This window comes from Pongo pygmaeus, chromosome 1 (assembly GCF_028885625.2).
Source record: "Pongo pygmaeus isolate AG05252 chromosome 1, NHGRI_mPonPyg2-v2.0_pri, whole genome shotgun sequence".
In the NCBI taxonomy this organism is placed as follows: domain Eukaryota; kingdom Metazoa; phylum Chordata; class Mammalia; order Primates; family Hominidae; genus Pongo; species Pongo pygmaeus.
The window spans coordinates 126,269,258-126,293,045 of NC_072373.2; the positions used below are offsets into that span (position 1 = coordinate 126,269,258).

The window sequence follows — 23,788 nt, forward strand, 5'->3', positions numbered from 1 at the left end:
TCTAGATCCCTGAGGAATCACCACACTGACTCCCACAATGGTTGGAAGTTCTGGCCAGGGCAATTAGGCAGGATAAGGAAATAAATGGTATTCAATTAGGAAAAGAGGAAATCAAATTGTCCCTGTTTGCAGAAGACATGATTGTATATCTAGAAAACCACATTGTCTCAGCCCAAAATCTCCATAAGCTGATAAGCAACTTCAGCAAAGTCTCAGAATACAAAATCAATGTACAAAAATCACAAGCATTCTTATACACCAATAACAGACAAACAGAGAGCCAAATCATGAGTGAACTCCCATTCACAATTGCTTCAAAGAGAATAAAATACTTAGGAATCCAACTTACAAGGGACGTGAAGGACCTCTTCAAGGAGAACTACAAACCACTGCTCAATGAAATAAAAGAGGATACAAACAAATGGAAGAACATTCCTTGCTCATGGGTAGGAAGAATCAATATCGTGAAAATGGCCATACTGCCCTAGGTAATTTATAGATTCAATGCCATCCGCTTCAAGCTACCAATGACTTTCTTCACAGAATTGGAAAAAACTACTTTAAAGTTCATATGGAACCAAAAAGGAGCCCACATCGCCAAGTCAATCCTAAGCCAAAAGAACAAAGCTGGAGGCATCACACTACCTGACTTCAAACTATACTACAAGGCTACAGTAACCAAAACAGCATGGTACTGGTACCAAAACAGAGATATAGATCAATGGAACAGAACAGAGCCCTCAGAAATAACGCCACATATCTACAACTATCTGATCTTTGACAAACCTGAGAAAAACAAGCAATGGGTAAAGGATTCCCTATGTTATAAATGGTGCTGGGAAAACTGGCTAGCCATATGTAGAAAGCTGAAACTGGATTTTTTTGTTACATTCTGCCTTTATTAAAGGTGAGTTGGAGCAGAAAGACTTTTTCTGTGCATCTTCAAATATAAAAAATGAAACATTTCAAAAGACCTACTGTGCCATAACTGAAATTTCTGTGGTTTGAAGAAGTCTACCAAACAATATTTTCTTCAATTTTATATGTGTGATTCTTTTTTGAATTAGCTAAAAGTTTTGTAAGACTCTATATTAAGTTTTGTGAGATGCAAAAAGCTTTTGAAAACCAAATGATTACATTTTTAATTATTGTTTTGGATTCTAAAAGCATATGAATGATGCAGGCAAATGTAAGTGTAAAAAAAGGGGGTAAGAAAAGGAAAACCAAAACTGATCTTTAGGTTTGCTTTTAACTATTTTAAACAAGAATCATCTATGGAGTGAAATTTGATTGTCAGTGACAAGGAATTTAATTCACTTCAAGAAGAGAGCAAAAAATACTCCATTAGATTATGTGTGTATTTTAAAAATGTATACTTTTGTTTACTATATTTATATATTTTTGATTAACTAGAGAATCGAAGGTAAAATTATCCTAAGGCCTAAGAAATTATTGGCCAGTTTCCACTAAGTAATAAGTTTTCTGGAGAAAATGCAATACCTAATTAATCATTTTACCTCTCATATCTACTATTATACCTTGCTGGTGGTGTGCATTGTACTGCTGTCAATTTGTGATAGAAATACTTAAACAATGTCTTTTAATTAATATTCTCCTAATTAATTAGTATTTCTCAATTACAATGTCAGTGTTTTCTTTTCATTTATACCATGTCATTTGGCACTAAAGACTCTAAATATTCTTTCCATGAGTTAAAAGAAAATAAAATCTATTCTCTGTTGGAACATGAATAGCAAATTTTCAGCAAAAGAATACTTGTCAAACAGAAAGATGGAAAAAGAAATCCTAGCCAATTTAAAATACAGAGAGGACTGACATTGATGGAACACAGTGCATTAGATAGAATTGTACAGAATTCCTATAATAACACCCAATTTTTGTAAAATATACCTCCAGGAACAGAGGCTCCATTTTAGTTCTCACTGTGTCTGAAAAGCAATCTTTCTTAGACAAGTTCCAATATTCCTCTTCAATTTCAATATGACATTTTATTCTAAGGTTAATAGATATTAGCAGTATATCCAATCACAGAATATCAGCTATGAGAAGACAAGAAACAGAATAGATAATGATGTGGCTTTGATTTTATTGCGACACTATCAGAAGAATCAATTTGGACTCTATGTAAGATCTTCATACTTTAAAACATTCAGTCCCAAATAAGGCAGTGGCATCGTGAAAATCTTTGAGTTTAGGTATGGTAAGATAAGTTACTAAATATTAAAAATAATCACAGCACAGTGTTAAGGCATATATCTCAAAATATATCTAACATGGAAACATTGTAACAAGTGCTATGTATTTTGACAACATAATAAATACATTTGGATGCCTGAGTGAAACATGTCAGTTCCCAGCAGAATTATTTATGTGTGTGTGCTGGAGGACAGGGAGCTTGGAGCAGTGTTACGCACTACAGCAAGTTTAAAGCAACAACCCCAGAGAATCCAAAAAGGAGGTAAATAATGTGTCTTTTTACTCTGTTTGGGCCACTATAACCAAATAGCATAAACCGAGTGGCTTATAAAAGCAGAAATTTATTTTCCACAGTTCGGAAGACTAAATTCAAAATCAAGCAGATTTTGTGTCTGGTGAAGTCTGACTTCCTAGTTCATAGAGGGTACCTTGTGGCTGTGTCCTCATTTGTTGGAAGAGGCAAGCATCTTATTCATAACAGCACAAAAAAGAATTCCACTCCCAAGTTCCAAATACTATACCCTCAGGTGTTAGAATTTCAAGATATTACTTTTGGGGGTGCACATATAGACCATAACAATGTTTGATTATTGAAATATTTCTAATAGTGTTGTCATTACTAACAGCTACTGATGGATTGATTGACAATTCTGAAGTGTTCCTGCTTGCCTACAGGGTTAACTGTTATATATGTGTGTGTATATATATATACACATATATATATACTGTATATAAACTGCAATATATACAAACTGTAATGTATATAGTAATATATTTCTTGTTCTGAGAATAAGAGAATGTCATGAGGTTGTATCCTAGAACTAAGTTTATTGCCTATAAGAATCCAGGAAACTTAATCCACGTAATCGGAAATGTTTTATTTCTTCATGGTGGATTTCTCAACAGGATCAGAAGCTGAACTGATGGTATAATTCAACTAATGAGAAAGAATGCAAAAGGCACGAACTTTCTTTTTCTCAAGAGATTGGGAAACCCTGAGGGAAAATATACTCATAAAGAAAGAAAGGCAAAACTTTATCAAGGACAAATGACAACAAATGATTCTGAGATCTAAATATTGCCTCTTGACCTCAGACTTGTTGTTGTTGTTGTTTGGCAAGTACACAGACTGATGGTTAAGGCCAGAGAAAGAAATTATGCACGCAAACTGAAAATCTTTGTCATAAATTTGGATTAAAAGGCAACAATGATTTGAGACCTAATGTAGCACATCACTGTTGAGGGAAAGAGCTTCTTTGCAAACAAAACAAGGCTTTGGCATACCAAGAGCTTCCACCCCTCAGTAGGTAGATGAGTTCCATTAGTGGTTTTGTCCTGAAAGAAGAACTTCAATACAGCATGGCCTTTTTAAAAAAAGCATTAGCATCAGCAGGAAAGAGACTGGTTCCTATATTGATTAAAAGGCAATTTCACCTGGCTGCTTAACAGGCACCTCGGATGCCATAATATACAGAAGGAAAATAGCTGGTACTGCATGATTCTGAGGAATATGTTCAGACATGAGATATGGTACCCAGCCTTTCAGATAGAGAGTTTGGAGACATTGAAAGCAAGCTGTAAGTGCCACAGTAGTAAACGGTGTCAGTCTTAGACACACAATGAAACATAAAACTTAGAACTCATTTTCACCTAAATCTGGAAGTTAATATATCACTAAAGAAACAAAGTTGCTGTTTAAAGAACACATTCTATTCAACAAGGCTGCACTTTCAGGAAGAATAACAGATTAATTACTCATGAGTCCAGGATGTGATGAAAAATTAAGACTATGTGGAAATAGAAGACCCTGGAGACATAAAGGTACATGAGGGATATGTATGTGTGAGAGAAGGTGAAAGTGAGTCCAGAGAATAACAGTTTTGGAAAAAGACTACAGAACAAAAGGAGCAATCAGTTAGGCTGGGCGCGGTGGTTTACGCCTGTAATCCCAGCACTTTGGGAGCCTGAGGCTGGCAGATCAACTGAGGTCGGGAGTGCTAGAACAGACTGATCCACACGAAGAAACCCCATCTCTACTAAAAATACAAAATTAGCTGGGTGTGTTGGTGCATGCCTGTAATCCCAGCTACTCAGGAGGCTGAGGCAGCACAATCCCTTGACCCCAGGAAGGGGACATTGCGGTGAGCCAGGATCGCACCATTGCACCCCAGCCTGGGCAACGAAAGTAAAACTCCTTCTAAAACATAATTAAATAAATACATAAATAAATAAATAAATACATAAACAAACAAACAAACAGTTGGTGTTAGGATAAATGATTTGGCTTTTGAATGACAAATACAATCGAACTGACTGAAGTCCAAAGGAAATTTTTTATCTTTTCTAAGTGGGATGTGTAGGGATACAATAGATTAGACCTAACTCTAACACATAGCCTGGAGTAAAGCCCAGGCAAACTGCAATATGAAGCAGAACTGCCCTTAAATAACCTAGAGATTTGGGAGAAAAAAAATATATTGTTTAAAGTTACCGAGAATTTAAGGTTGTTATGTCACATTACTGCAGCAGAAAATCAAATATTAAACATTTTTATACTACTTAGGAGTTACATTCAACTCATTTTCAATTCAATATAAAAAAATGCTTGTGGAAATAGTAACACAATTTCCACATGTGATTAGATTATTTCACAATACTCTTTTAAAACTTTCAATTATTTAACCTTTCAAAAATATTTCCCATATAAGTTATTAAGGTAAAATATATACAAATATCACATTTTAAAGTTTATTTTCTATACTTGAATTTAAAAGTAACATTTTATGGCTGTATAAATGTTATCAAGTCACCTAGGACAGGGAGGAAAAAGGTGTAACAGGCGTTGATATCACCTCAATCCATTGAAACTTAAGACAGAGATCCTCACTGAGAGTTTTTGCACATTGGGTTCCACATAATATTTCAATTTTCCATGGGGCAAGAAGGTGAGATTATTTTTCTAAGTTAAAAAGCAAGTTTTTAACCTTCTTTACTACATAGTCATCTTACACAAAACATTTTAAAAAATCTTCTTACTACTAAAATTTGTATATCTCTTAATTAAACCTAAATATGGTTTAAAAAGAATAATTATGCTAAATTAGACATCATAGAGGAAATATCTCATTTCCTGATAGCCTAGATAATCACAGGATAAGAAAATGCTTTTTCCTATAACTCCTATAATCATATCATTTCCAGAATATGTGCTGTGTTAAAAATTGTCAGTGCAATGTTGATAATAAATTGCATATTTAAATCCACTAGAGAAAGAGAGATCTATATCTTCTGCCATCTTTGATAGTTTACATTTATATTTTTTTCTTTCCAAAGCTGTGATTATTCCAACACACTATGATAACATAAAAATGATCAATGTAAACTATGTCAGTTCACTGGGAAGGATACACTTTTTTAAATTTTTCATTGTTGTTGGTACCTAGAAGGTGTATATACTTATAGGGCATATGTCATATTTTGATACAGGCAGACAATCCATAGTAATAGCATCAGGGTAAATGGGTTATCCATCACCACAAGCATTTACCTTTATGTTACAAACAATCTAATTATATTCTCTTAGTTATTTTAATTGTACAATTAAGTTGTTATTGACAATAGTCACCCTGTTGTGCTGTCAAATACTAGGTCTTATTCATTCTTCTGTTTTTTGTACCCATTGAACATTCGCACTTCCTTCCCATCCACCCTTCTCAGCCTCTAGTAACCATCTTTCTACGCCCTATGACCATGAGTTCCATTGTTTGGATTTACAGCTCCCACAAAGAAGTGAGAACATGTAATGTTTGTCTTTCTGGGCCAGCTTATTTTACTTCACATAATAATGTACAGTTCCATCTATGTTGTTGCAAATGACAGGATCTCATTTTTTCATAGCTGAGTATACTCTATTGTATATACATACCACATCTTCTTTATCCATTCATCTGTTGATGGACATTTAGGTAGTTTGCAAGGCTTAGCTATGGTGAACAGGACTGGAATAAACATGGGAGTGCCGTTATCATTTCAATATACCGATTTTCTTACTTTTGGCTATATACCTAGGGGTGGGATTCATGGATCACATCATAGCTCTATTTTTAGTTTTTGATGAACCTTCAAACTGTTTTCCATAGCAGCTGTACTAATTTACATAACCACAAAAAGTGTATGATGGTTCCCTTTTCTCCACCTCCTCACCAGAATTTGTTATTGTCTGTCTTTTAAATAAAAGCCATTTTAACCGGGGTGAGATAATATCTCATTGTAGTTTTTATTTGTATTTCTCTGATCAATGATGTTGAGCACATTTTCATATGCTTGTTTACCATACGTATGTGTGCTTTTGAGAAATGTCTATTCAAATCTTTTGCCCACTTTTTGATCCAATTATTACATTTTTTTCCCTCTAGAGTTGTTTGAGCTCCGTAGATATTCTGGTTATTAATCCCTTGTCAGATGTGTGAAAGGAAAATATACTGGGCCCCTGAAATCATTGGGGAAAATGCAAGTGGGAAGCTCTTTAGAACAAACCTTCCTCCCATTCTACTCAAAGTCACCCCTCTGCTCACTGAGATGGATACATATCTGATTTTATTCCTTTGGAAAGGCTAATCAGAAACACAAAATACCAGGGGATTTCAAGATTTCAGTCTAAACCTTCACCTAGTAAGTGCTTTTTGTCCTGCAATAACAGTCATTCATGGCACTCTATGAGAAGATATTTCAACTCAAGTGAATACCCTAATCCCTCTAGATTTCAGTTGCTTTTCCTTCATGGAAAAGCTCAGCACAGCTGAATGAATTTGAACAGTTTATTAATGAGACAAGTTAATTTTCTACTGCTGGGAGACATATACAGTGACAGCCTGTTAAACCCCAAACCTCTTTTTGTAACTTCTGCCTGGAAAAAATTTAGAGTCACAGATTTTACCTAACTTTTCAGAACCTAAAGCACCACCTCATGAGATAGGATTTTTCTCTCCATAAGAGTCTTGTTGGCCATTTGCCAAAAAATTCTAATGCACAGATTTCTTCCTCTTTTGTGTTCCTCCATCAGGAAGCAGACTCAACACCCCATTTCTAAGGAAAAAATACTCCACATTCAACAGTTGGGAGGAAGCCATCCTTGAGAGACAAATTCTAGCCTCAGTGCTGTTCCCATCAGAAGGAGAACAGCCATTAAATCCATATGTTCTTTTGAGACACCTGTTCTGCTTCCAACAATATTGGCATTTAAACAGAGAGGGGATTTTATATTTAAATGTCAATGGATAAAATTTTCTGGGAATGCACTGCTTTTCCAGGTCCATAGCTGGAGGAGGCAGGAATAAGGTTAAAACACTCCCTCTATTAAAGTGTCTCACTCAACTTTATCTACAGTACAATCTCCTGGGAGGCCTAGCAACCCAGAAGAGCGGTGTGAAGAGGCATTGTGCTGGTAAACATGACTACTCCTGCCAACTAGCACCTCCAGATCCATGGGTGCAATTCATGCTTTCATCCATGGGCAGCACCTATGATGTTTGCTGGGACCCAGAGGAGATGGGAGGAAAGAGGAGAAGAGGGACATCTCTGTAATCTTTTGCTTCATCCTGGGTCACTTCAAAAGGAGAAAGGAGACTAAGGGACACCTTCGGTTCCCCCCTTTTTCTGCATGGGTAACAACCCATCTTGGAATGGGTTGGAATACCTTGCAATGAAATCCAGGCCTGGGACTCCATGACCTCACTGTTCAAGTCACCCCCTTAAACTGGTCAGTAACAAGCTTTTCTGCAGGCCTCCATCTTGTTTTATATCCTTGAGCATAACCTGTAACCATGTGGCAGTACTTTTCTTAGCCATTGCCATTTTACAATGGTGGCCCAGGTTCAATCCTGGCTTGGGTAATGAATACTTTCAATTCAATAGCTGTATGACCTTTAATCATCTCTTCCTCCTCCATGAACAACTCTAACTTCTTTTCTGAAATCTTCCTTTCTCTAAATTGCCTTTAAAGTTTCTAGATCTGGTAAAAGCTGCTTACCACCACTTATAAAATATCTCAAATACTCACAGTTAACTTATAACCTGATTGAGAGTTGTTGGTTTCACCTGTGATGTCACTTCTGGTAAAGTTCAAAAGCCAGAAATATTACCTGATGATTTAGCTGAAGTAAGGTAACAGAAGATTTCAAAGGATTTTCTGAAAGAGTGCTCAGCTTGATTAGAAGTGGATATTCAACTTCTAGGTACATTTAAAAGGCGTATATGTTTTTCTCTTCTTGTATTGTGTTTTTCTTGAAAAGAAGTTTTCTGTTGACTGAATTACTTTTCTCCACTCTGTCTTTCCACTCTTAATGCACCCAAGATAATTTTTGCTGGCCTGAAACTTTTTGGGAAAAACAGAAAAGGCACGATGGATTCCATTTTGGGAGAAACCTCTGTTTTCCCATGGAATCCCAGAATTTAGAGGTTGATAGATCCCGCTCAAAATCTGTTTTGGTCTTACAGCTATACAAGTCGATTAGGCCCTAGAAACTGCATGGTTTTCTATCCCTGCTCTTAAAGGGCTCTACTGGGAAGCCCATAATTCAATTAGGAAGTGGGACAAGAAGAAATCTTAGAACTACTGGATCTTCTTCTGTTTGTCTGTGTAGTGATATATGTGTTGTGTGTGGTGTCTGTAACGAGCTATAATTAATTGCCTTAAATAAAAATAAGCACTTAAATCAAACAGTTTAGAGGAAAGTTAAAACTGTAATGCCTTTTAGTTTATGTGACTTTAATCTCTAAGAAATAAAAATTGTTTTAAAGACCAAATTGGAAAATGCAAATATCATCAACACATAAATAGGAGGTTTAAATCATATAAGTTAGATACCAGGTTTGCTAAATGTTTCAAGGTTGTACGCTGCCTACTTTACAACTTGGTAAGGCCTGGGGACATATGGAATTAACCATGCCCCTAACTAGGATGGAAAAAGTCAAACTTTATCTGCATCTAGTACATAATTGAAACAAATTACCAGGCTTTATATTAAAGTTAAAAATTGCTGAGATTTACCATTAAAACATGTAAATAAGACAACTAAAAATAAATTTACGTGCAAAATGTGTAGGAACAGTAAAATGTGTTTGTCATAAAAGACTATAAAAAGGTATAAAAATATAAACCTTGCCTATGGAAAAAGGAATGTTTTGAAACCAATGTAAGGGTAAAATTTGGCTTTCGTTCCCTTGTACAGATTTTTCATGTAATAGAGAAGAATAACAAAATATTTGGTTTGCCTTGTTGGTAGACTGCCAGGGAGAGAAAAGAGTAGGTAAAGGTTTTTGCCTAGTTTTAAAATTTCTGAGACATCCTTTTGCCAAAATAAATAACTTATGTGTAACCTTGAATTGTATTTCATACCATCAAGTGTTTTGAACCTCTAATTACTAATTAGAGCTTTTAGTAAAAATTAATGAAATATAAGTACTACTGTATAAGTAAGAAAAGAAACACACTTGGCTATTTTTTTGAGGACATGCATTTAATTTTAAATTTTACAATTTAGATTCAGCATGAATTGCAATAAATGGATCTTCAGCAGAGTTACTAATAGAAAAATTAGCTTTGCCATCATCAGAAACATAAATTTTAATGCCTGTGCAATTGCCATTAATTTTATCTCCAGAAATGACATCACAGTATGTGCCAGCAGGAAGACCAGTTTGCAAAGTTAAAGAAAGTGACCTGCAAAATAAAATTTAAGGTTCATCTTCAATACAATGAAAAGCAAGAATACAGACTAACACAAATAAACAGCATAACTTTACGTTGTAGAAACCTAAGCAGTGAAGTCTCATTAAGAAGAAAACCCATATGCCTCTCTAGTAGGTGGAAATAGCTTTCTAGGACCAAAAGTAACCTTACAGAAAACCTAGCAATTCCCTGGTCAGTAGTGAAAATATTACCAAAACAGGAAAGTTGAAGAATATCACTGAAGATTGGCAGGAATGGTTACACTTTGATAAAAGTGCTACCTTGGTAAAATTAAATTTGTTCTCAAATGAAATTAATACCAATTATTCTTAAAAATTTAAAGGGTATTATATTTTAACCTTCTTCTTTTACCATGAGGTCAAAATGAATTTGGGATCCACATAAAAATAATCTAGCATTTCTATGAAGAAGTGATAGGTTGAAATATAAAGCTTTTTCAAAAAAACATTTTGGTATTTTCATCCACAAAAGAAAGAAATTAAAGAACTAGACATGGGCTTTTTTGGCAGGAAAGAGATCAAATTGACTTCTATATTGATGTATTTATTTATTTTTCATCAGTGAAATATAATTTATACTAGAGTGAGCTAAGTATGAGTGTCAGTTGGCCTTGGAAAGGGACAATTCAACTGTTTGCACCGAGGTCTTCTGAGCTGTATGTTAGGGAATCATTTATACTTCAGATAAAGCATATAAGAATGACAGATGAAAGGCCAATAATGAGAAGTTTCAGAACTAAAACTCAAATCTCCTGAAGCAAAACATTAACCACAAGATACATATTATTTATACATATGCTTTAAAAATATTATTTGTCACAAGGAGACAGAGAAGTGAAGAAAGTGTACCAGAAAACTACGTGGAGTAGTCATTGAGAAAGAGTTAGAAATAAAGATACTTTAGTACTGAGGCAGCATTTCTCCATGGTTAAAAAAGCAGGATTATAAGACAATTTTTTTTAATGATTTCACAATCCTTATATTGATTACCCTGTGTATTTTGTGGCAAGTGTAGGTGAGCATATACATGTGCATTCTATATATGCATAAGATATTGCAAGGGTGCACAGAAAGGATTCTGCTTACAACAGAAAGCACTTATGAAAACAGAATAATGAAGGACAACCATCATCCTTTTGCTTCTGCCCAATTTTGATCTCTATTGTCTTCTTGCTCCACAGACTAAATTACTTTTCAAATATGATAAAAGTCAATGAACAGAAAAATAAAAGAATAAACCAAGAACATATTGCTACAAAATATTATTTTTAATTGATATTTACTTACCAGTCATCATTGTTGAAAACAATGAATCCTCTGTTTCCTCTCCCAAAAGCCACTTGGTTGCTCCCATTATCATACCAGTTTGTAAAAGGCTGGCCATCCACTACATTGCGGAAAATAACCATGTTCCTAAAAACACAATAGCATATAAAAGGTTGGTATTCCTAAACTTCAACTGTTTTAAATAAAATGCCAAGGAAAGTTTATTATTAGAGGACATGTCTAAATACAGATTCTCACCTTATTTGGCGCCATCGATGTTCACAGACCCAGTCATTGCCACAAGTAGTGTCTGGATTAATAGTAACTTCTTTAGTTACTCCATTATTATTTGGTGGGCCAACCCAATCATTAACATCCTTAAGTACAGGGAGAAAAGCCAAATTTTACCATGCATGTATTTACCTCTTCCTTCTCCTTTACACCAAACCCAACCTATCCTGCTGCTTGTGTCTCTGCATTCAGTTGTGTCTCTGCATTCAGATTAGAATCCAATGCCTTCATTAATGCTTACAGCCCTTTACTGGGTCTTCGTCATCTCTCTATCCTCTGGTTTTCTTTTGGCATATTTCAAACAAAGGTAACAAATTTTTATCCCCTCCTTTTCATTCCAAGGAACTGCAAAGGCTTCTTTGCTCTGTCACCCAGGCTGCAGTACAGTGCCATGATCATAGCTCACTGCAGCCTTGATCTCCCAGGCTCAAGTGATCCTCCCATCTCAGCCTCCAAAGTAGCTAAGGCTGTTGGTGTGCACCACCTCACCCAGCTAATTTTTAAAAAATTTTCAGTAGAGACGAGGTCTTGCTAGCTTGCCCAGATAGGTCTTGAACTCCTCAGGTCAGCTGATCTTGCCTGGCCTCGCAAAGTGCTGGGATTACAGGTGTGAGCCACTGCACCTGGCCTGCAAGAGCTTCTTAACATCACTGTAAGCCATGCAGTGTCATTGAAATGGGAAGGGCATTAGTACTAGAAACACCAGGATTAAAACATAGGCTCTATCACTAGTAGCTGAGAAAATTTAATCAACATACATAATATCTGTGTCTCAGTTTCCTCATTTGTAAAATGGAAATTTTTTTTTGCTATAAAAATTAAGTAATATATGTGAAAATGCCTTGAACATGACATGTGCTAAATAAATATTAGAATCATTCATGCTTCTTTTTAGATAAATGTACAAAACAATACATGTGAACATTATTTATAAATTGACCACATTTTTAATATGTTTTTCTGACTGGCACTTTAAAAAATCTTCATTAAAAAATCCAGAGTAACCTTAGGAAGTTTTTCAGTGTTGACCTTAGAATCATATCATATGGTGAAAAGTGAACAAAACTAAGAGTTTTTAGCATGCAACAGTCCTGGCAAAGTGGAAATGTTATAGTAATAGAAAAAATAAAAATACTCTGTGACTCCTAACATCAGAAATAAGACCAATCAGTAGAAATTATGAGAAGTTGGCTCAATATAAAAGTAAACCTTCTAAATATTACAGCTGTTTAACAATAGAATCAATTGCTATACAAAGTAGCGGATTTCTCAAACTGAAAGTAATCTAAAAAAAGCTAGCTAGATATCTGTGTGACTCATAGGAAGGAGGAATTTCTGCTTTAGTTCTGAAGTCTCTGATGCTGTTTCTGAACCGTTTAGTTTAAAAGAAAACTTTATACTAGCTTTCCAAATATCTTTACACTCATTTCTCTGTTCCTTTTTGAAACTTCTCATCAGATTAATGTCTTTACCGTACTCCCAAATATTTTTCTCATTCTTACCTTTCTTGGAACACTCTAAATTTCTATTCTTTAATACATATCCTTTCCTTCCTCTTATATGATACTTTCCCTATTTAACTCAGCTCAACTGATTCATTTCTTTCTATTCCATATAACTTTTTAAAAGTATTTAACAAACATTTATATTGTTCTCACTATGGGCAGATGATGTTTTAAGTTCTCTACAAGTGTTGGCATGGATAATCTTCCTACGAACCCTGAGGTAGGTACTTATTCGAAGTATATATTTTAATCCCTGTGTCTAGCTCTTAGTTTTGAGTGGGTGTTTTTTTTTTTTTTCCACCTGTGGGCTAGGGGGATGTTTGTCATATCTCTGAAACAGCTTTTATATTCTTTGTCAATGGAGAATATAAATTTTACTCCTTTAATATAAGCTACATTACTAAAATCACAGCCCTGTATCCAGTTTACAATTAATTATTTGTTGAAAAAATATATAATTAATTGTTGTTATATTAATTCAGAATAAGATTGCTTCCTTTTTCTTCAGAAAAGGATATATTGAACAACTCCAAAACTTACTTTTCCATTTTGAAACTGTCTTGACCAACGGTAGCTTGACATTACTCGTGTAAATCCATAAGGATGAGCAAGCATAAATCCAACTGCCATTTTATATAGCCTGAAAGTTATATAATTATATTATCATAGTATATCAGAATATTCTTACCATCATTGAAAGATGTGTTAAAAAAATAGAGAACTTGGTTTTCTACCTAGCATCCCAGAAGGTAAGAATGGAGGCTCCTCCAGCCCCATGTCCTCGTTGATTGTCATGGTTATCCACAAAGACAAGTGCTCTGTCAGAAGGCACAAAACCCCAACCTTCTCCCCAGTTCCTATTTTTGAAAAATAAGATATATGTTGATGTATCATTTCACAGCAGTTTGAGAGTAACTTAAGTGTGCATCTCTTTCTGCATGGCATGGCATCTGAAGATTAAATTCTTTCTCTAATTAAATGATTTTTCTGTAAGAGAGATATATATATATACACACACACACACACACATATATATACACACATCAAACACACACACGTGTGTAATCTACATATATGGTCCATATTTGCATATACATGTATGGAATACTTATATTCATATTACAAATATAAGATTTTTGTTACTAAATAAGGTCCTTTCAGAGGTTTCAGCACATTATAAGTTAGAGGCACTCCAGAAGGATCAACATCCACATCACATTATACCGAATGTCAAACTAGACTAAAATAAAGCTTCAATACTGTATTGTTACAATATAAATATTTTATATTTTTAATTAATATAATATACGTAAATTCTACAGGATGGAAACTTTGTACATATTTTATACATGATAGGATCATTTTAATAATAACCTGGCTTTAAAAGATTATATGCAAACATCAGTCAAATCCAGTATATTCATCTCATACTTAGACGAAAACTCATAGGGTATGTTTAATGTTCCTAGGCATACTGCCTTGTGGCAGACACTCTAAATACAAAAGATGATTGATTAGAGTTTAGGGCACTAGAATACTTATCATTAACAATTGACTCCTTGATAGTTGTCTCAATAAGAATGTTCCAGAAGGTAAGTCACACTGAGGTAGTATGACTAACAGATCCATGAAATACTTCAGGGGAAAAGTTGTATTTATTTACTTTAAGTAAGACATCTTCTCTCCATTCCACTTGCGAATAACTGTGCCGAGTTTTGCACCATACTTGAATTCTGTCACCAGCCATTTCCAAAGTACTCACTGCTTTTAATTGGCTCACGACCCAGATCAATTACCTAGTAGAAATTTAGGAAAAAATAACATTTTGCATAAGGACTTTAAAGCATTTTAACCAATAAGTTAATATTATATAAAAAACAGCTTTCAGCTATTTGTTATTTATTAATAAATTAAGCTATTTATTAATAATTTCATTTTGTCCTGTTTTGTTTTTTAGCGACAGGGTTTTGCTATATCATCCAGGATGGTCCCAAACTCCTGGCCTCAAGCAATCCTCCTGCCGCAGCCTCCCAAAGTGCTGAGATTACTTGCACGAACCACCGCGCCTGGTCCTATTTGTTATACGAAATGTGCAAAATGGTTTTCTTATTCTTATTATCTCAACAGGTAATATTTTTATATCTTTTATTTGATAAAGTATATACTACAATATTGAAAGAAGTATAATGTCAAAGATACCTGTTGTCCTGTGAGAATACTTACCTAATTTTTAGTCTTGTACATCAATGATAATAATAACAGCTCACAGTAATAAAACATTTAGTATCGACTGAAATGCCTTGATAAATATTAACTTGTTTCATTATCCAAAGAAAGTAAAGACATAACTATTATCAGTATCCTACATTCTGTGTACCTCCATAAAACATGTTGTGATAAACAATTAGATATGCGGTATGTGAAGAAGTGGAGGTTAAAGAACACTGTTTTATGTAAATGTCTCATTCCTTATCCAACATAAATTGCATTTTTAATTAAATCTTCCATTAATTTTATAATGAATAAGATGATATTTTATATGCATATAAATATTGATGTACCTCCTGGTAAATGAAAGGTTTACTTCCTTCAGGGAACCAGTTACTGTTTAGATTATGCAGTTTGTCCAAAATTGCCTTTATGTCTCCAGGCCACATGTGCTTGGAAGCATCAAGTCTGAACCCTGCAACACCAATGTCAATGAGACGGTTCATATATTCGGCAATCTTGGAACGCACATAATCTTTCTCCAGTGCAAGATCAAGAAGACCAGTCAGACGACAATCTCTGACCTGTTGAGGTAAAAATGTTATGGTTGATTCATAAAACCTCATTTTTCACCTGAGAATCCATTTGATTATTCATTTATTCTGTGATTCCTCAAGAGATATTCTGTAGTGATTTCCTTGCATTGGGCACTGGGGATGCTCACATTCTACTATAGATGTATCTTTGAAATATTTTCTAATAGAAAATAGAGAATTTAGGAAATAAAGTCGATGAGATTTTTAACTGATTGGTAACTTCTTAAAAGTGGGCAAATGTGTATTGATTAAAAGTCTTAAATCAATATTTAAAGGTTTTAAAATATGGATTTGAGTTTCTTAAAGTAGTCAAACTTGTTAGCCTATGTCCCTAAGAGATCTAAATTCATATTTAAAATGAAATTCAATTAGCTACATGTCTACAAGAAAAGGTATATATCACTCTTTATTCAGATGACTCTCATAAAAATATTTACCTGAGTAGCATCATTGTAGTTCTCGATATCTCCACTTCCAGTTTTACATTTACCATCATTAAAATCCCATCCCGAATATGGGACTGCTGGAAAGTCCCTACTTCCAGGGTTGAAGTAACTTCCACAGGTACTGCTCGTTCCTGCACTCACAGCATTACCACACATATGATTTATTACAGCATCCACATAAATACGAACCTAGAAAGCAAAGTTTCTACTTCAGTGTGACTTACAGAGAGGTAGAAATTTAAAGCATTATTGATTCAAGTTTATACCAGGTTAATAAAACTCCGAAATATTTTATGATATCTTGTAACTGTTTTCCTACAAGATCAAAAATCGACTGTGAAAGGAAAGTAATGTGAACAAAACACCTACATTCATTCGAGACACTTCATCAACTATTTATAGGAATGATAAATCGAGAGACCAGAAACTACCATAAATAGGAGGAAATGCAAAAAGCCCACTTTGGGGAGACAAAACTCAGATGAGAGTGGAAAGGTTATTGTTTTGGAAATTTCAGTGGGTCACCAGGAGAAAGCCTGTACTCTATTAAGCTTTTGAAGACAAATAAGGTAGCTATTAATCTCAATTTATGCTCCTCATTAAATAGAGAAGCTAGCTATTCACCATGAAAAACCAAAGAATTATGGATGGAGACACAAGTCACCTAAAATTGATAGCAAATATTGTAACTGGAATTATAATTCCTAACCAGAAAAGTGTTTCCAGGAAATACAGACAGTTATAAGGGTTAAAATTTGATGTTTTGCTTTAGAAGCAAATTCTGCTTTAAACTTTAACTTATCTCTTTAGTAGAGAGCACATACACAAATATTCACAAAAGTTGAACATAAGGAAACAGTTAATTTTGAGTTTTAAATTATGAAGTAAAATTAAAAAAATGAAATATGGAAAACTTTCTGCTCAAAAGGAGCAAGAAAGAAGAGAGAGAAACCATTCTCCTCTCTGTTATTTTTAAAGGAAACTAGAATTCACTTACTCCAACATTGTTGCATCTAGTCACCATGTTTCTAAATTCATCTTCATTTCCAGATCTTGTGCATAATTTGTAGCTAACTGGTTGGTATCTTTCCCACCACGGTCTGAAAGGGTTGTAAATTGCAACATTTTCATTTAGTGGAGAGACCTACAAATTAAACAGTCTTCCTAAGTACCAAATCATGTCTTATAGTATATCATTGAATGTTCCAGAAACTAATCAATACTACAAAAAATTATTGAATCTTGGTATATGCAGCTATCTCTTGAAAATATTAACAGCACATTGGAGGGCTCTTGTTGAAGAAAGATTATCTCAGAAACAAAATATAACGTTGCCAAGAATATGACATAGATTTTTCCTCAGAAATCTCTTTTACTTAGAATACTTACCTGTGAAGTAAAATGCTGCCCAAGCTTCACAGATATGATCAGAATACTATTTCCTACAAGCACAGTGAATTCTGCAATTGATACTGTGAATCATACCCACCTGAACCCCTCCAAATCCCTTGGGAGCTAAATATCGTTCACATTCAAGAGCAGTATCAACCCATCGCCATTCAAACAGATGAACAATAGATGTCCGTCCTTGTTGTGTATTTGGGGAATACTGAGCCCAGCAGAACCCAATGTTGAAAAGCAACAGAAAGAATTTCATTTTGCTTTGAAGTTGTCAGTGTCCTTTCCAGAAGCTATTTATATTCCTGTAAGGAGCACATTTTACAAAGTAAATATTAGCATGAATAAATACTTGAGGGCAAAGTGTTTATTCATAATCTGAAAAGGATTATCAATAATAATCCTAACAGGTGAAGAACATTAAAAAGTCTCTCATGGAAATCATCTAAATGACCTTTTAGATACTAATGTTTTTCTTTGGTTCTGGCAGCACTTTTATTTTTCCTTAAACAATGACCCGTTGCTGGGGCCTAATGTTCTCACATAACAGTAGAAAACCAAAATTTGTTGTCATCTCTTTAAAGATCAAGAATGGTGTACAAAAAAACCTTACATAAATTAAAAGGATGAATACATTTACAGGTATAAATGTGAACCCCTTCCAACTCAAGGCAAGTAACAGCCCACGGTGCTCTTGCAGACAACATAAGCTAAGAAAGGAAACTGGGTTCTATGGCTTGGACTTTCCAAATCTGACAGACCAACAGGACAGAAACAAGTGGTCCAGGAGCCCTTACCAGCCTCTAGACAAATCCCAGAACACTCAGCCTTGACACATTAATGCCCTGCACAGATCAGAGACTGCTGTCCACACAGAGTCACCAAGCCAGACTTGTCTTCCACAAGCATGTTTTTAGCCATGAAGTGACCAAGCCACGTGTAGTAAAGACTGAAATCAAAGATATGTACAGATACCAAGGGGAACAGTTAACTTCAATAAAATGTCAAAATCAGCAACACATTTTACAATCCAGTGCTGATATTGAGAGGAGAGAAAGACCCTCTCCTGTTGTTTTATATTGTTTTCTATTCAGTAAAAACAACAAGGAAGTAAAACTAAAGACATGCAGCCCAGCGCCAGGCCTGAAACCAGGCCTGGGCCTGATTGGCCTAAACCCAGTAGTTAAAAATCAACTTATGATTTAGAAGCTGATATTATTCACAGGTTCCAGACATTGTATAAAAGAACTCTGTGAAACTCCCTGCCCTGTTCTGTTTCTCCCTGACCAGCAGTGCATGTAGTCCTTGTCACGTATCCCTTGCTTGCTCAGATCAATCACGACCCTTTCATGTGAAATCTTTAGTTTTATGAGCCCTTAAAAAGGACAGAAATGGTGCACTTAAGGAGCTCAGATTTTGAGATAGTAGCTGGCTGATGCTCCCAGCTGAATAAAGCCCTTTCTTCTACAACTCAGTGTCTGAGAGGTTTTGTCTGAGGCTCATCCTGCTACAATGTCAGATACAAGCTTCAAGGACAACTTCTTTCCAAAGGCTTATTCCAGTTTGGTGAGGCTAGCATGAGGTGTATTTTTAATTTACCTGACCAAATGAACAAAGGGAGAACACATTCTTTTTTGAATTGTCTATATGGAGTCAGAAGTTGAGTCTTTTAAAGGATTGAAATAAAACAGAATATTCTAACTGGACTAAGATCATATGGTATGCACCTTGTTAATATGAATATTTATTTCCAAATATTTTGTTTTTATAAGAAGTGTTATAATGAACATCTGTATACATGTTTACACATGGGTAATTCTTTATGCTAGATAAACGTATGGTAAACTTGAAGCATATTTTTATATTTTCATATTGTGCAAAATTGCCCTTACAAATTTATCAATTTTTACTCTCTAGTAGCAGTATGATACAGTACCTTTTGCCACACGCCAACCAAAAATTAATATTATCATAGCTCTAATTTTTGACTAACAGATTAAAAATGATTTGGGTCGGGCGCGTGTCTCACTCCTGTAATCCCAGCACTTTGCGAAACTGAGGAGGGCAGATCACGAGGTCAGGAGACGGAGACCATCCTGGCTAACATGGTGAAACCCTGTCTCTACTAAACACACAAAAAAATAGCCAGGCATGGTGGCAGGCACCTGTAGTCGCAGCTACTCTGGAGGCTGAGGCAGGAGAATGGCGGCCAGAACGTGGTAGGCGGAGCTTGCAGTGAGCCCAGATCCTGCCAATGCACTCCAGCCTGGGCGACAGAGGGAGACTCCGTCTCAAAAAAAAAAAAAAAAAAAAAAAAATTTGTGTTTTTCCCAATTACTAGCAAGGCTGAACATCATTTCACATTTTTTGGCCTTTTGAGTTTTCTCTTGAAATTTGCTTCTTCCTTTTCCCATCTAGTTTTGCTTTAATTATTTTTTTCTTATTGAATGTTTTGAGTTCTTATGTTGTTATCGTTTGTCATGTATTGCAAATATATTGTCCTAATATATCACTGTTTTTTGAAGTCTTTCCAGTGCAAATTTAAGCAATCATGGATGCTGGTAAGAATTAGGACAGGGCCAAAGGTATGCCTGCGTTATTGTTTTTTGTCCAACTACACTCATGCATTGCTTAATGACAGGAGTATGTTCTGAAGAGAAAGCCTTTAGGTAATAAAGCCACTGTGCAAATGTCATAGAATGGACTTCATCAACCTAGATGGCTTAGCCTATTTCTTCTAGGCTACAAACCTGTAAAGCATGTTATTGTACTGAATACTATAGGCAACTGTAACACAGTGTACTTGTGTATCTAAATACACTTAAACATAGGAAACTTCCGATAAAAATATGGCATAATAAACTTAACGGGACCACCATCATTTATATGGTGCATGACTGTATTCAACATGCAAAAGGTTTTAAGTTTTAAAGTGATTATTTGTTTACCTACGTTGATTCCTCGTCCCCCCATATCCATGAGGAATTGGTTCCAGGAATCACCATGGATACTTAAAGTAAAAATTACTCGAGACTTTTATATAAAATATATTATTTGCATATAACCTTTACATCATCTCAGATTACTTATAATAATGAATGCAACGTAAATGCTATGTCAAAAGTTGTGATACTGTGTTGTTTAGAAAATAATGACAAGAAAATGTCAATACATGTTCAGTATAGATGCAACCATCATTTTTCTTATCTTTTCCTTAGATCTTGTTTAATAAGATTAGATTTAAGACTAAGTGGTAAGGAGGATGGGAAGAGAGACAGAGGAACAATGTATTAATGATAGCTTTGGTGGTTGTTGTTGTTGAGGTGTCCCTATGTCACCCAGGCTGGAGTGCGGAGATGCAATCATGGTTCACTGCAGCCTCAAACTCCTGGTCTTAAGTGATCCTCCCTCCTCAGCCTGGCAAGTTGTTGGGATTACAAGCTAGACCCATTATGCCTAGCAATGATAGGTTTTTTTTTTCAAAGTTAAATGTCATTATTTTTTATATTGAAATATCTTTTAATACTTTTTCTGAAATAGTACTGATTACTTAGAACCCAAAGTCTGCAAACCATTGAAAAAATTTATTCCAATAGTCTCTTTCATTGTTAACATTCTCTGATCCTATGATTTATCCTTCTCTTGACATTCTACATTAATGGCAATATGAAAATCAAAGAGCTTAAGGAAATGTTGTGGCTGTATCAATCAGGACATAGGTTATTCTGCAGTAATAAAAGAAACTAAAATTTTTCAGTGGCTTACAATAACCAAGTTTCTCATGTTCAACTAGGATCAACAAAGGCACTCTTATTAGTCCCTTTGTGATGTCACAAAAACTTCATTTTGACACATGCTTTAGCAGTCGGGAAGTCCCCAAAGTAAAACATTCTTTCTGCTCACATTTCAAAGCCAAAGCAAATAATGTGTACATTCTCAAATTCAACAGGATGAGAGTATTTTATTTGCAGGGTGGATCAATGATATTTCTGAACAATAGTACACTGCATATATGAGATCAGAAATAAAAGCTGTAACAGGAAAAATAAAAGAATTTTCATTGGACTGAACATTTGAAAAATAAGAAATGCGAGTTTAAATACATATTTTTAAGAAAAATGCAATATATACAGAGCTTCTCACATTCAACCTCAGTCTCTTACACCTCCACCCTTTCTTTCGATAGCAAGACATTCAATTTCTTCCAAGTTTATATGATCATTTCTATGCATGTTTTCATGACTTACTTCATCTAATGTTCCCGTAAACAACATATATTGGTATTTTACATAGTTACCTTTTCCTAAGCTTTGAAAAGTTTCATGAAATTGCTCACATCTTCTTAAATTTTGGATATTCAAAGATTTTGGTATATAAATACCATATTAATTGCTATTTTATAATTTACAAAAAAATTAAAATAAAATTTCTTATGTAAAAAATATATATATATATTTTAGTCTTACTCCATCACCCAAGCTGGACTGCAATGGTGCAATCTGAACTCACTGCAATCTCTACCTCTGGGTTCAAATGATTCTCTTGTCTCAGCCTCCTAAGTAGATGGGACCACAAGCACGTGCAACCATAACCAGCAATTTTTTTTTGTATTTTTAGTAGAGACGGGATCTCACCATGTTGGCCAAGCTGATCTCAAACCCCTGACCTCACGTTGATCCGCCTGTGTTGGCCTCCCAATGTGCTGGGATTGCAAGCATGAGCCACTGCACCTGGCCTCTTTCTTTCATGTCTAATTGACACCTTTTAAATGGATATAACTGCCTCAAGTACTTATATATTAGTCATAGATGTTCTAGTCTTATTTGATTTCCTAGATTTTCTTCATTGCTTAGACCTTGTGCATGTTGGGTACAGAGTATATCATTCCTGATGCATTTTCAGTGCTGTGAGTGTGTGTGTGTGTGTGTGTGTGTGTGTGTGTGTAATATTTCCTGTTAGCTTTGATGTGGACACTCTGTATAACTTTTTTTTTCAGAAAATATAGGGCGGGATATTTTGCAGCTTAAACCTCTGGGATGAGAACCCTCTATTCCTCTTGAAAATAATTAGTTGTTTCTCTTAGGTGTCTGACACAGGGGGTTAGCTCACATATCTACTGAATAATCCTACTGAGCTCATTATTTATTACTATTCATTACTAAAGATACTTAAACGTAATAAAGTATCTTACAGTTGACACGTTAAAGAACTTTCCATTATTCACAAAAGGAAGTCTTCTCACAGAGTAGTAAAGATAAAATAATGACTACAAGCACTCAGCACAGTTCTTCTTGAGATTTCAGAATTCATTTAGATAATCCTTTCAATCTCCTAGATTGTCATTTTCTTGAATTCTTCTCCTTCCATCACCTTGCCTCTACGCTACTCCCCTCTTCACATCCTAAAACTTATACTCAATAAGTACTATATACTTAGTACTATTCTACTATACTTAGTATACTATACTTAGTAATATTATATACTATTATACTCTAACATTTTCAATTTCAGTCACCCCTCTCTTGTTTATATCCCACAAATTTCTAGTTCCTACCTCAGGAAGTCCATTGCATCTTCAACCACACTGCAATCTACAATTGATCATCCATTTTCCACTGTCTCAACCTTCTTTATTTTCTCACTTCACTCCTTAACCCAGATTACTTTCCATATCCCTCTTTTATAATCATTCTCTTAAATGTATCAACATCTCATCGCTGACTGTTTTATTCACCTAGAGAAATCTCACCTTTAGTTAAACTGAATTCTGTACTTTTTCAGTGACAGCACCTATGTTGATCTCAACTGGAGAAAAACACAGAACCACATTGACTGATACCACTTAAATAAACCACAGATTGCCTAAGAGTATGTTTACTTTCCTACACTCCTATCTATTCATTTTACATCTCCTTTTCCTTCCTTACTCCTTCGTGACTTCCTCCCTCTTTATGAGCTTGCTTCCTATTTCACTGAGAAAATATCACAAAAATTTGACATGCTCCTCCTATCTACTGAACTACAAACATCTGGACCTCCATAATCTGCCCTTCACCCTACTGTTACTAATGAGCTGTTCGTGTGCCTATCTTTAAAACTCACCCTTCTATTT

The 23,788-nt window shown here is 34.9% G+C and overlaps 1 pseudogene; it reads right to left on the reverse strand.

Moving 5' to 3' along the window:
• Window positions 1-9,747: 9,747 nt before the first annotated feature.
• On the reverse strand, window positions 9,748-17,935 carry LOC129039602 (pancreatic alpha-amylase-like; annotated as a pseudogene).
• Between the last annotated feature and the right edge of the window lie 5,853 nt (window positions 17,936-23,788).